This window comes from Paramisgurnus dabryanus, chromosome 7, assembly GCF_030506205.2.
Source record: "Paramisgurnus dabryanus chromosome 7, PD_genome_1.1, whole genome shotgun sequence".
NCBI classification, from domain to species: domain Eukaryota; kingdom Metazoa; phylum Chordata; class Actinopteri; order Cypriniformes; family Cobitidae; genus Paramisgurnus; species Paramisgurnus dabryanus.
In genome coordinates, this window is record NC_133343.1 from 47,886,970 (window position 1) to 47,901,662 (window position 14,693).

Genomic DNA, 14,693 nt, shown 5'->3' on the forward strand with positions numbered 1-14,693 from the left:
TTTAAAGAGTTAGGAGCACCAGCAAAAATTTAGGCGCGCTCATCCAAAAATTATGAAGCACCAGAACTACAATGTATAAGTTAATAGATTAATTTTATTAAAAATTAAACACCACAACTGGGCTTTACACATCCTATGGCTAGGATTTGAAATGTGGTCTTTTTTGCTGCATAGATTCCTAAAATAATACCCAAATGCTGTTTAAATAATATAGCAGCAATAATAATTTAACAACACAGGTAACATAATTATGATTACAATAGAAAATCTAGCAAACACGTAAACCACTGATTAATTGTGACATTACAAAAGTGACCCTAATATAGAAGGCTAATATATATTGGTATTTATTACTGCATTACCAGGATGATATTACTACTATATAGGCAATGTTTTTAAAAACATACCATAATTATTGTCGTGTTTCACCTCAACATGGAATACAAGGATGTTTGTCGGATGTCCCCACTGATCTATATAAATGACTGGATTGCGCATAGAACGCTTGACGTAACTGCGTGAGGTGAAGCCAGCGCAGAGTTCGAGCCGCCATCTTGGTATACCCAACAGGCAGAGAGCGTCATTGACTTCCATTCAAAATCATGATCAAAATGTACCCCCTTTACAGCGTATCAGTTACACAAGGTTAATTTTTAGGATATGTGTACGTTAATTATTTGTTAATTCTGGTGTTATGTGCAATGTTTATGTTTTAATCGGGCAGGATAATGGATTTATAAAAAACCGTTAAGGTGAGTGTGTCTGCTGCATTTGTTAATGACACGGGTATAAATAAAGTTTTTTGTGACATTCAGCTACACTGTGACGGTCAGCGTTATATCTCTAAATAAGTTTAGGTAACTTGTAAGTTAAGATAACATAATTACAAAACTAGCAAATTATTGCATGCACATACTGTACAAAGCATGATTATTTATTTAGATTTTAGAATGAGCACGTTTATTGTCATTAATACTAAAATATGCTGCGGTCTGTCTGCTGATCTGATACTGTAATAAAGATGAATGTATAATAACTGTTTAAAACGCAAAATGTACAACTTTCAGTAAATAACTATTTACATGCTTTGGACGTTTGTGTTGTAATGTACAGGGTAACTTCAGATATAAAAACGAAGACGAGTAAAGTGATGTTTTATCATTAAAATCTGATAACGTCCATTGATTAAATAGAACGTTTGGGTATACCAACATGGCGGCGCGGTGGCTTCACAAGTGTGACGTCATGCGCAATCCAGTCATTTATATAGATCAGTGGATGTCCCTCAAGCAGGATGCGCACATACATCATCAAACACTATTTGATAGACAGGTCGGTGTCTCCATCAATAATGAATACATTTGTCACGACACTTCTTGTGTTTTGGCACTTTCGCCATGTTTAAGCAAGGTCTCGCGCTTAAAATGTGTGGATTCCTTCACCAACGCCGTTTTACCTGCAACCTCCGTTTCACAGGATTTACAGTAAACACAGTAACATCGAGCCATTTTCATAGCGGAGCCACTCGTAATCTTTAAGCCACTCTCTCCGAAAGGTTTAATGTTAAGCCTTATTTTCCGGTGGTTAAGTTGCATTTAAATCCGGACCGTCGTTATGAATTAATACAGTAGTAACATTGGCTGTAGTCGCCTCGTTCTCTTCATGCTCGCGGTTCGTTTTTTTTCTTCACATTTCCGCGCTTTGCGTACCAACGTAGCACAGCAACAAGAAACATTGTGCTGTTGCTGGCTGTGGGAAATTAGTGTCTTTGTAAGGGTCGCAAATAATTTGAAAATATTTATGTTTCAAAATATTGCCCCCCTACCATGAACTAAACTGGACTGTTGCAGAGAACAAGTGTAGTAGGGTACGGAGCGCTCACACTAGTCACACCAAACTTTGGAGGTAAAACATACTTTGGTATGATACAGTATGCATAGTGTGAGTATCCCATAATTTTACTGTAAACCATGCCGCTCCTTAGAGCTTATTTCTTTGTATATTTAAAACATTCTTCATTCTCTTGTGATTATTTTTGCAGGTTTCCGAATTGATGTCAGATGCAAAGCAGAAGCTTATTTTCTTCCAGTTTGGCTTCATTGTGGAAAAATGCTGGAAACTAAAATGCAGGTGACATTCTTTTGTTTATTGAAGCTATGACAAATAATTTGTCTGTTTAGTTAATGTTTTATAGAGTGTAACTGTTCCTAAACATTGTTCCTCGAGGTCCTCTGCTATTCACATTTTGTATGTCTTCCTTATTTAACACACCTTATTCAAATCATCAGCTCATTAGTAGAGATCTTCATGAACTGAACTGAGGCTGTGACCAAATGTTCACACTTGTTGTCTTTGCACTAGACTACTTACATTATGTTTTTTTTTTGTATTTGGCCTAAGTATTCTAGTGGGCGTGAAGATCCCAAGCGTGCATGTAGAATTATTCATCCGATGGGACACACTTAGCATGTGTAAAAATTTCAATCCAGGTACCTGTAGTGCCAGCAATTTGCACCAAAACGTATTTGTGTTTTATTTACTACTTTTAATTTATATTTAACATTTTTAAGTTTTTCTGTAAATAAAATGAACACTCTGAAATGAACATTTGCTTATATCAAACTTTTAGATGCAGAATTCTTTGCTCCTGTAAAAAAGCTCTTTGTTTTGAGTATGTAGCTTTATTAAAGTGTATTATTTATTCAGTAGTCCCTAAATAAACGACACAATGTTGCAGATGTTTCACAAAATGCATAACAATAATGCAGTGAACACCATAGAAATGTTAACATACAATTAAAAGTCTCATGCTTTACATCCAGAACATGATGCACGATAGGATGCACAAAGTAATATTTGGATGCAGCCTCAGTCTGTCAAATCAAAGAGACATACAGAATGCACAGAGCAGTGGGACTCCATGAACAGAGTTGAGAACCACTGCTGTAACTCATTATGCTTACCTGACTCATGCAGAATTCTGGCCTGGTGTTTGGTCCTTCTTTCTCTGGCTTGTGTCTCCATCATCATTACACTCTTGTCAGTGTAATAGTATCGTCGTCTGCGTACCAGGACTTTGTTACTCAGCTGTCCCTTCTCCTTCAAGCTACATTTTTGTCAAGCTGCAACAAGTTGGAATACATAATTATTAACGTTTAATGATTTTGATGTATGAAATATGTAGCAAAAGCAAAAAATGTATAGACATTCTATTAAGAAATTACCTTTTTGTTGTTTGTTTACTGACCTTTCAACCATATTGCATTTATAATTGATCATCATACCTTTGGTCTACTGTTAACAGGCTACTGTAGAAAACAAAGTCAAACAAAAAAGAGAGAAAAAATTATAAATGCTGAATGTGTCTCATCTTAAATACATTGTTGTTGTTTTTGTTTCATTGAATTTGGATGTTTTGATGATTTAAGGAAAATTTACGTAGCATATATATTGATGTTTTAAATCAGAGTTTGTTAATGACACTTAATCATTAACAAACATTTAAAAAGCTTTATTACAATACTTATTGATAATATTAATGTAATAATATTGTTTTGTAACACCCTAAATCACTGAGCGCACAAACGCTACCCCTGTTACAAGCATGAGTGGTTGACTTCATGCAGACATGCGCAGACATTGAAGTACCGCGAGAGTGATTCAAAAGCCCACGAAACAGTGTAATCACGCGGTACTGTGATGTCATACTGGTTAACGCTAAGCCACGTGAAGCCGGACACAAGGGCTACACTAATCTTTGGGCTGGAGTAGCCTGTGGTTTTTAAGGCTTCGTGTCTCATCGCGTTAAACGATCGCAGAACGATTTATTTCTCTTTTTCACCTCGATCTTTGGCCTCGTGTGATTTACCAAAACCAACATGTGAAGTTACAACGCTGACGAAGGAGTTTCATCAGTAGAGGTAAGTAACCAACATTATGTTATGCATGTATGTAGTGGATCTAAAGATTGTTTGTCGTATATGATCATTCTTTTTTTGGTTTGTTTGTTTGTAACGTTTATCAATGCAAGCCAAAATCGATCTGCAAATCCTGAAGGCAAGGCACGTTGAACATGTAACCGTTTTCTCAGTGGTGGTGGGGTAAACATTTGCTAAGTTAGCCTAGACCAGCCCCTGTTTAACTTAAAGTTACTTGAGTTATAAAATGTATCAATCTTCCCGCCCGACTTGCTTGGAGTAAGTTAACGTTATGTAAACGACCGGTATTCACAAGAAGCCTTAAAGCTTTATAGCGAAGTGGTTTGATAATTAAGTTAATATATTTTATCAGTTGTATTAGCTATAAAGTTATTTATATCTGTGAATTAATTCGTATTTTTATCAGTTTCTAACAACACGTACATGACAAAAGGCTAGCGTAACGTTAATAACGTACGTTAAGTTACTTACCAACACGAACAAACTGAGTCTGACAGACAAATTAACTTAAAGCCAACAATTAAAAAAAAAAACATTATAAATTAACATAAACGTTATGTTTACGAATTATATTATTTACATGTTAATAATGATGTTAAATGCGAAGAAAATGTTGAAGTGTGCCTGAGGGAAAACGGTCATATGATGAAAATGGCGCTCACGTGACGTACGAATGGCCTCGCGACCACTGTCTATGCTCGCGACCAGCTCGCGTTTGCGCGACAGAAGGGTTAACTTCCTGCTCCAACCTGCAACCATTTGAATGCAGGGATAATAACAAATAACCAAAGTTTAATATTGCTGGATTTTTTATAATGGTTAATAAATGATGCGTGTAAATTTACACATATTTATTAAGTCACTGACATTGTTTTTTATTGCGTTTATTTCTTTTATATTGATTGAAAATGAAAACCTTATTTAATTTACCTAAAAAAATTTTGTGTTTAACACTGATTTATGTTGTTTTTCTGTTTAATATTAGTGTGTCCTGGTAAACGTGTGCTCGGAAACATGCAGATTACAGTATTTACAGAGCCGACCTTGAGTCACCCACTGATGGATAATCTGTTTACCTAAAAACAGGTAATGTGAATTCATTATATTTGCAATGTTTATACAAGTATATAATTTCACAAATATTAAATATTATTAACAATTATTATTAATAATGTACATATTAAATTATATTATACATGTTCAGTTGTTCTGTTAAGTTATTTGAAGGATATGCATGGTAGATCAATTAGATTATCTTTCTCACTAGCTATAAGCAGCATGCTATATAAATGTTCCACTTAAAGGTGTAGCGGAGGATTTTCTCGAATTTAAAAAAAAAACGCCGTCTCCGCTTTAAAAAAAAATGCAATTGCGCAACACTCCAGATTGACAACTAGGAGGACCAATAGTCTTGATGATCCACCCGGAAAACCTAAATTCTCCGCAATTCCTTTAATGTTTAATGCTCTTTTACCTTGATTGTTAGGGTGGTGTTCATACAAAGCAACTTATTGCTCATCTGCTTGAGAGAAAGTTACTGCTGGGGCTCTCCTGCTAAGGTTGTCTTAATTCTAAAAAGAAATTAAGTCATTTAGGCTTAGGTCATAGCAAGTTTTGAATGAATGACTTCACAATCTGTTTTAATAATGTTTATTTACAATGTACAGAGGCTAGATGTTTAGTCCACCGGTTGTCTTCTCCAACCTCTGAGTGAAGCCACCACGAGTGGTCGTGTTAACCAATTTTTTTTAATTTTAGTGCACAGTGAGTGTGTCTACATAGTCTAAACGCTTAATAAACTGATAACGTGTAAGGTCATTTAAATGCATAAAATGGTTTTCTTTTATAGGGTAAAGCCCATAAATGGCAAAAACTGATTGGCACAGGTAGTTTTTTTGCTCTTAAACCAGATTTTAACGTCTTTTTTGCCGTTTCGTATGTGCGTATGTCTCCACCTGTGATAGATAAACTTCACAAATAAAAGTAAATTAAAACGCTTGAAACATGTTAATGTAATAAGCTGATTTTTATAATATCATAATAAGATAATTGTCCTCTTATTATGTGCATGTAAACATACGCAATGTCTTTGTTTATCCTTTGTCTCAAGTCACACTGAGTGTGAGAAGTCATTTGTCCAGTGCTGTCTGGAAATCTAATGATAACTGCAATTCCTTCAGTCTAACATGATGGTTGAATTACACACAGATAAACTCAGACTTTATAGACCACAAGATTTGAGTTCGGGCAGATTAAGATAGTTGATTGAGTTTAGTTATTGTTTGGCTGTTGGCTCATATTATTATTGATTTTGACAATTTTCTTACAGCCCTTGTCTGTCAAAATAATGCAACCTCTGGTTGTAAAGCACATTTTAAACTGATCTTCTTCATTCTGTCACTAGCCCACCACAATCCATGTTTACCAGCTGTGAAAGTGCAGGCCAAAAATCTTCCTTCACCTGTGGGCCTCTACCCACATGTAGATAAGGTAATTCATTATTTGATTACTGTCGCTGTTTCTGTCACTGGGGCAAAATAACTGCCCTAGAGAACATGAAGAATAGCCAAAACTGTGGTATTGCGCTAGCCCTAAAAATGTGAGAATCTTGATGTTTCTAACACATGGTATAACTGCTTAGTAGGCATGGGCCAGTATAAGATTCTGGCGGTATGATTACCTTTAGCAAAAATACCACGGTTTCACAGTGTTGCGGTATTCCCATTGCTACACTAATTTTTTTTATTTTTAAATGGCAGGTAAAAATAAAGCCTTTAAATTATATTATATATAATATTTTCGAAATGTATATTACATGTAAACATCAAATCAATCACAGACCATTTTAGTGGTTTTGTAACCTTGACTGTTTAAAACCACGGTGTACCTTAAAACTGGTAACCAGCCCATGCCTACCGCGTAGTGTCTATTATTAAGGTGGTTGACAGGTCTGTTTGCATGTTATTGCATTGGTAATAATTTATTGTTTATAGTCCAATATTGATTGTGAGAATTATTTAAATTTCCTTAAAAATGTTCTAACATCTTTTCCTTTCTTTTCTTAATGCAGCACTTCAGGAGAAACCTGCCTGTGATCTGCTAAGATGCACAGATTCAACTCTGGCCCATTGTCATCCCAACACCTCATCTGCCATCAGTTTCGTTTAGTGTCGGTCTATTGCAAAAGTTCTTACTTTAAATGAGACTTTGTGTTAAGCAGGGGTTTCCAAACTTTTCATTCCACTACATATTAAGCCCAGGATACACAGCAGGATTTTTACAATCCAATAAGACCTTATCACACTGTGTGACAAGGATTGTTTAAACTACAGCAGTAGACTGTCGATGAAGACACCTATTGCATCTGAAGCTGCGACATCTGTCATCAACATGCGCTAGTGGTAAACAAATACAGGTATGCAGGTCGTAGAAGCATACACATTGTTGATGTGCAATGATCATGCTGAACTTCTTACACTGTCATAAAACTATCGTAGGTGTCTTTGGTCCCAGGACTGGGAAAACAGACGTCTTTAAACCTCTCACACTGTATGAGATAGGACCACCAATTAAGAGCCACGATCACAGAAATCTCCACGATTGTTTCACGATTGGTAATCTTTCATCTGGGACAGCCAAAAATCGTGCCGTGTATTATGGGCTTTAGACAGGTGTAATCTTATAGTATATCAAAACCATTGCTAATAATTAATTGGACAAACCATCACTACAATGCAACACTCACTATCTTACGGTGCGACCCACAAGTGGGTCTTCACCCACAGTTTAAAAACCCTGAGAATGAGAAAGAGTATGTTGTATTGTAATTAAAGTCACATCTAAGTGTTATGGAACAGTTTGTCATTATATTCACAGTATTACATGGTTCTTTCAGCAGTTACTATGTTACAGTGCTCTTAAAGTGTCCTGATCAGCTTTGGGTCTTGTGAAGTAATGTAATGAGAACGTGATCAATAGCTTTGCAGTATTTTGTTACACTGTGGCTGTAATCATATTAACACATAGGTTAAACATTTTATTAAAATTTGGTAAACAAACTAGTCAATATAATTCATGCTGTGATGCTGGATTAAACCTGGTCAAATGATTGTGTATTGTGTTTTCAATTTTTTATGAGGTTTCTTCATCTATTTAAACATTCTCAATATCACCTTTGGTTTGCTCAGAGTTTGTTCAGATGATTTTTAAAACTAAATGTTGTGAAAATGCAAGGTGTGTTACACAATTTCAATGGATGGCGTGGGGTCAAAAACTATCAAAAGTTTCAAGCTTAGATATATAACTGTTGACAAACACTTAATGTGAGTCACACCCAGTAATTATAATAAGCAGGAATTGCAGTAACCATTAAAGCAGGGTCACCTTAAGATAATCAGCTTGTTGGCAATTGTTTTATTTAATTAAATGTATAACTTTTTTCATTTCAGACTGATAAAACAGTCAGAGGGGCAGTGGCTGTTGGCAATGATGTTCTTGTGTGTTTTGTATTTGTTAATATTTTGTAGTCAGAAAGAGTATGAGATCACCTTTTCTTGTGCATGGTGCTTTATCTACGGTAAGTGCCTTTTTAACGTTTTGGATTAAACGCAAAATGTCTACATTGTTTTTTATTATACGTGATATGGGCTTTTATTAATTATATTTAATTATATTTTTTGTTTCAAAATTAATGCCAACCCTAAAAAACATGTTGACTATATTTTTTAAACAATTAAACAAGACATTTATTTAAAAAATGAAATGAGTTGGAGGTCTTTGCTGATTCGTCTGCGTTTGATCGGATTCAAGACCAAACGGAGATGCATTGCAGGCACGTAGGATTTAGAATTTTTTTAAGATCTTAAATACGTCTTGTAGAGATATGGAAGACGTATTATTCAAAGACGATCGTCCGCAGATGTAAAGATCTTTACAAGACGTATCTGAGACGTACGTGTGCTATCTGGGTTATTACCTCAACCTAGACAAATTAATACATACCTATCTTTTTTCAATGTATGCACTGTACAGCGCATTGTGAATGTGTTAGCATTTAGCCTAGCCCCATTCATTCCTATGGTACCAAAAAAAGGTTTTATTTTGTGGCACCATACTTACTGGTATAACTCCTCATGTAACAGTCTTTAAATAGGGAAACACAGAAGTGTTTGGTGGCCTTCTGTTTGGTACCATAGGAATCAATGGGTCTAGACTAAATGCTAACACATTCACGACGCACTGTACAGTACACGCATTGAAAAAAGATAGATATGTATTAATTTGTCTAGGTTGAGGTAATAACATAGTTTAATATGGCAAAAGGGTAGACTATTCCTTTAACCCACGTGTATAAATAAAACAGCTTGCTTATGGTCACTGATATTACAGAAATCTCCATCTAATGTGAGTGGACCTCATGTTATTCATTTTATTAAAGTGCTTTTCATTTCTTGTGTATAAAATCTTGTATGTTTAAGATGTTCAGTTAAAGAAACCTTTTTGTGTATTTAGGGGTAAGTAAGCAATGTTTTTATAATTACGGTGGGGGAAATTAAGGTTTGAACGCATCAACATTCTTTTCAGTACATATATTTCCATAGGTTATTCACCTGAAATTTTCACCAGACATCAATATTAATTCATGACATCAGCATATATAAAGAAACAACATTTAAAGTCTATAAATTAAATTATGTGCAATACAGCTGAATGACACAGAAAAGTCTTGAACACATTAAGAAAAAGCTAGTCACCAAGGAACCAGCTGCAATCCATAAGTATTTAGAAAGTAGCCTAGTTATATTTCCTATCTGTGGCAATTTTTTTATTATCTGCTGGGTTAGTAAATTGATGAGCTATAAAAAGGCTTTTCATTACCAAAATATCACACATACCTGTTGCCAAACATATTGATGGAATCGGATGCAGATGTATTTCAAAACTTCTGAATCTTTCTTTAACCCTGGACCAGGGGTCAAATTTGGCCAATGTTAATTAATGCTAAGAGTAGGGTTATTGGGTTCTCCAGGGTTAAGCACCATTGGAGCCATTATCCACTGTGGATCATAAATTAATACTGATGTCTGGTGAAACTTTCATGTGAATAACATCATTGGAAATATATGTAATGCATAAAATGTTGATGCGTTCAATACTTATTTCCCCCACTATAAGATCATTATGGTATGTGTTTATATTGGAACATATTATTCTGTTTACACGGGTCAATAGGCTGTTTCATGTGAGACACACACACAAGTTGCCACAGTTATGTGCCTGGCCCAAAGTTAACTTCCAGTCTGTGTTTGTTTACCATATGGCTAGTGGCTAAACTGACATCTGGAACAATACCTTGTCAAAAGTATAATTGTTTCCCTTTCCCAAAAATGAGGGGAGACGACAAGCATTGATTACCGCTGTGCGTTAAGAGATTTGGCAGCCAGTCAAGAATTCAAGGTAGTTGTATACATTAATTTTACACAGTAACGTTAGCTCAGTATAATAGTTAATACCCTAGCTATGATTTGAACTAAAGTGATCTACTTGTTATTTATTTAGCATGTTTTCAGAAATAATCTACTCTAAACCGAACTCTGTTGTTACTGATTCTTTGCAGAACTGGAACTTAAGTTTGGGCCACAACATTTTAGGGGATGGGGATGTGATGTTATGTATTTTAAAGTTGATGTACAAAGTCATGTTCCTAAATTTCATTTCATAGTACAGTTAGTTTCTTTACAGTAATGTACATTTTTACAATGAAAAACATTTGTGTTCTTCACATATATAAGCAATTAAAATTGTACAGTATTACTACTAAGCTACTGTCTGAATCCTTTTATGTCATGTGATTTTGTTTTTGTTGTTGTTTCTCTTTTAAATTGTTATTGTAATAAAGTCCTGTTTAATATATTAGAGAGTTGTTATGTGGTGGTACTTTAGTAAAACCATGATTAAACTGTAGTTCAATTGTAGTTGAACCATGGTTTCAAGTTACTACAGTTTTACTTTAGTATTACTACAGTATTGCTATAACAGAAGCATGGTTTTTGAAAACCATGGTTTTTTGGTGCAAACCATGGTTGTAGAAAACCATGGTTGTAGAAAACCATGGTTGTAGAAAACCATGGTTTTCAAAACCATGGTTTGCACCAAAAAACCATGGTTACTACAGCCATGGTTACTACAGTTTTACTGCAGTAAAACCATGGTTAATTTTCGTAAGGGATCAAGGATCACCTTTTCAAACAGGAAGTCCATCAATCTGTAGACATAGCCTTTAAAATAAAAATGCATGTGTGATATAATTTATAATTTAATTATTGTTTTTTTATTCACTTTGTGTGTGTGTGTGTGTGTGTGTGTGTGTGTGTGTGTGTGTGTGTGTGTAAATAAATAAATATATTTAAACTTACAATATGTTGCCTGTGTCTTTAATGGACGTGTGAAGTATTCCCCCTTTTTGGCTTTGGGAAACAAAAGCCTATACACTGGCTTTCCCATTTTTGTTTTAGCCTGAGGACGGTTGGAGTTCTCATTGAAATGCATACATGCCAAGTACAGTCTAGAGTAAAAAATAAAAATTACATTAACAAAAGGTAAGAGACATCTTTAGAGATTTAAAACACATAAATACTGTAATACGCACCTGCATAACATTCCAATGTAAGGGTAAACAACGTTTTTGGGAGCAAAGCGTAAAATTACGCTGTGAAAAGCTTCCAAAGACGAAGTTTGAAAGTGAGGGCTGAGTTTCTCAACATCTTTCAGCATTCTCTTGTTTGTGAGAAGCTTCTCGACGGTGTACAGTGCCTTAGTTGCTGTAATCAAATAAACAATTACCAATTTATAAAAAAGGTTTTGAACTTATCACAAATCACTTTAGTAATATAAAACTAAAAATGTAAATTAATGTGTATACCTGGTTGAAACCACTTGGTGGGGTCCTTTGATACATGTGTTGCATGTTCACACCGTGGGAAGGCTGGGGTGTCATGGACGTGAACATCTTGAATGTGGTTTACCATAGACAACCACTTCGCTACTCTCTCCTCAGCTGTTTTGGAAGAAGCTGCTGTCCAATAGACATGATTTTTTATGCTCCGCTGCCACTTTTTCACCACTTGACAGTCTTTGTCTTTGGCGATTGCTTCCAACTTCTTTGACAAACCTGAAAATAAAACAATCAATACCTTTTTCCAGATGCCAGACGTCATAGAACTGCGTCACTTTACGGTCCCTCAAGAATTTCTGGATCTGTGTATGACGATCGGTAACAATACAGTCAATCTTCACACCATGTGCCTCCAGAAATTCCAGACTTCTTTTCAGTCCCTCCTTTTCCATGTGGTAGCTACCACCAACCTCATTGCTCTGTAATAAGAAAGTGACATAAAATACAAAGATAAATAAAACAATCAAACTAATGAGTAAATTTGAATTCATTAGATTAAGGTTTTGGTACTTACTTGGACCAGCTGCATGTCCAATATGATATTGTTCTTTAGGTCCATAACAGTGTAGCTGCCGTACTTTGCTGAATGGCCTAAAAATATATTTTTGTTTGAGTACATATAGGTGTAATTATGATGTTAATAATCATACATTTTATCAAAAATTACTGACATCAGCACATACAGCTTAAATGCACCCTGCAAATACAAGTCTTTTACCTGGTGAGTCTGCTCTCATGTCACCACCCACAATTACTTTGTCCCCCTGGCTTAGCTCCTGCAACACTTCTTCTTGTTCCTTCTTCCATGTGTAGATTATTGCTGGTTCAAGATACATACTGGCATGCTTCCGGAAGGTTCTGTGGGTAATGCTCCTGACACGCATTGTTTGGAATATCTAAAAGTAATAAACAATAACTAGTTTTAAAGAAAGCTATAAATTATATGTTTGATTTTGTATATGTTCCTTTACAAATACCTTTTGTAATTGGAAGAACGATCCACCGTTGAAATATATCGCAGCAGATAACTGGAGGTTGCCCAAAGGTGTGCTCCCAACAACAGGTTGGCTTTTCCATTGACGGAAGTATTGACAGTGTGGACATAGTTGATCTATTGCAACAAAAGTCCCTTTTCTTCGTGGCCAAACATTACAGCGCCTCGAGCACACTGGGCAGGTATCAAAGAGTTGCAGGAGGCAGTTTTCAAATACAATGTATTTTGCATCCTCCTGCGTTGATGTACATCTAAAATTATAAACAATAAACATAAATTGCATTAAAGTTCAGTATACATTTTCATAAAAATACCAAAACATGAGAGAGTACATAGGATAAAATGACTCACTGAAGTTGTGATGACTCCGTGACAGTGGTGACCGACTCTGCAGGCTCGTATGTTGTCTCATGCTGATCAGTGACCTCAAATGAATCAGTTTCCTCCCCTTCCAGTTCAAAGCGCGCTCTTTTTGTTGGCCTTAAATCCTTCAATGATGTTGAGGTGAAATGTGGCAAAACAAAAGGTTGGAAAGTTTCAGCAGATGTAGTGGTTGAAACACCAACACTTTTGACTGCAGCCTCGGTTTGTGTTCCTATAAAACAAATAATTGTTTGTTATAAAAACTATTTTTTGAAAATATTAGGAATTACAACAATAACTTAAATGGGTAAAAAATTGGCCTCTGTGATAATCAAGATAAAAGGTACAGCCAATTAAACAGTTACAAACGCAAAACAACTATTTCAGTTATAATGTCACATTTTACATTATTGTTTCTATAGTGTTACAGACAACATTCCACCAACAGCAACATTTCGTATGCTCACTTGAATAGACATAGAACACATGCTCACAGACAGGCACCTAAGCAAGCAAGCAAACAAACAAACACACACAAACACACACTTCCCGATCCACATAAAAATTACGTGAAAACAAACACAGACTAGCCCACAGACACAATACATACAACGATACCGACAACATTTAACCAACAGCAATACATAGTAGGCCCATTTGAGTAAAGACGCATAGAGACACGCGCGCTTACAAACAATCGTGCGCGTGCACACCACCCCCCACCCCCACATACACACACTTACTTCACGACGATAGCCATATAAATTACGTTTAAAAAAAACATACAACACACCTTGCTTCTGAATTTAGGACCCAATGTTCCAAACGACAGCTGTGTTGAGTGAGATGTGCATTTCGGTGTGTCTGTTTGACAAGCTACATCCTGCTTTGTTGGGACATTCTGTGAATTGGGTAAAACACGAAGGTTACAAACAATCAGGACATATCAAGCGATCTTAAACAAAGTAACAGCTACACAAATTACTGAAATATATATGTACTTACAGATTGATGCGCTGTTTCTGTAGGATCCAATATAGTTGGAACAGCATTGTTTATCAATCTCAGTCTCGTTGCAAATCCAGAGTCGACCTGTGTCTTGTTTACAAAGGATTCCGGCGAGAAATGCAGTGAACAAACACTAAAACTCTTCCTCACGCGAGCTGGAACTTCGTTATAAACGAACTTTAACCACTCATTTCGAATGTTAGGCTCCGAAGGAAGGCTATGCCCTGCTGAAAAAAACAGCATCAAACCAGCATGGGAATTATGCTGGTCTATGCTGGTTTAGCTGGTGGTCACAGCATACCAGCACCAAAACACAACATATGCTGGTATGACCAGCATGGGATGCTGGTGCTAATGCTGGTTTAGCTGGTGCTAATGCTGGTTTAGCTGGTGCTAATGCTGGTTTGTTGCTGGTTTAGCTGGTGCTAATGCTGGT

At 35.9% G+C, this 14,693-nt stretch overlaps 3 long non-coding RNA genes across 3 annotated transcripts; 1 reads left to right on the forward strand and 2 right to left on the reverse strand.

Moving 5' to 3' along the window:
- Window positions 1-2,888: 2,888 nt before the first annotated feature.
- Window positions 2,889-5,550, reverse strand: LOC135735408 (uncharacterized). The gene is made up of 3 exons (XR_010527561.2): window positions 5,413-5,550; window positions 3,248-3,308; window positions 2,889-3,122 (listed from the first exon to the last, which is right to left on the reverse strand). It is a non-coding gene; the product is annotated as an uncharacterized lncRNA (long non-coding RNA).
- LOC135735407 (uncharacterized) lies at window positions 3,567-7,210 on the forward strand. The gene is made up of 4 exons (XR_010527560.2): window positions 3,567-3,920; window positions 4,924-5,024; window positions 6,343-6,428; window positions 7,009-7,210. It is a non-coding gene; the product is annotated as an uncharacterized lncRNA (long non-coding RNA).
- A 5,443-nt stretch (window positions 7,211-12,653) lies between these two features.
- LOC141282429 (uncharacterized) lies at window positions 12,654-13,291 on the reverse strand. Its single transcript, XR_012337086.1, has 3 exons — window positions 13,238-13,291; window positions 12,870-13,137; window positions 12,654-12,788 (listed from the first exon to the last, which is right to left on the reverse strand). It is a non-coding gene; the product is annotated as an uncharacterized lncRNA (long non-coding RNA).
- Between the last annotated feature and the right edge of the window lie 1,402 nt (window positions 13,292-14,693).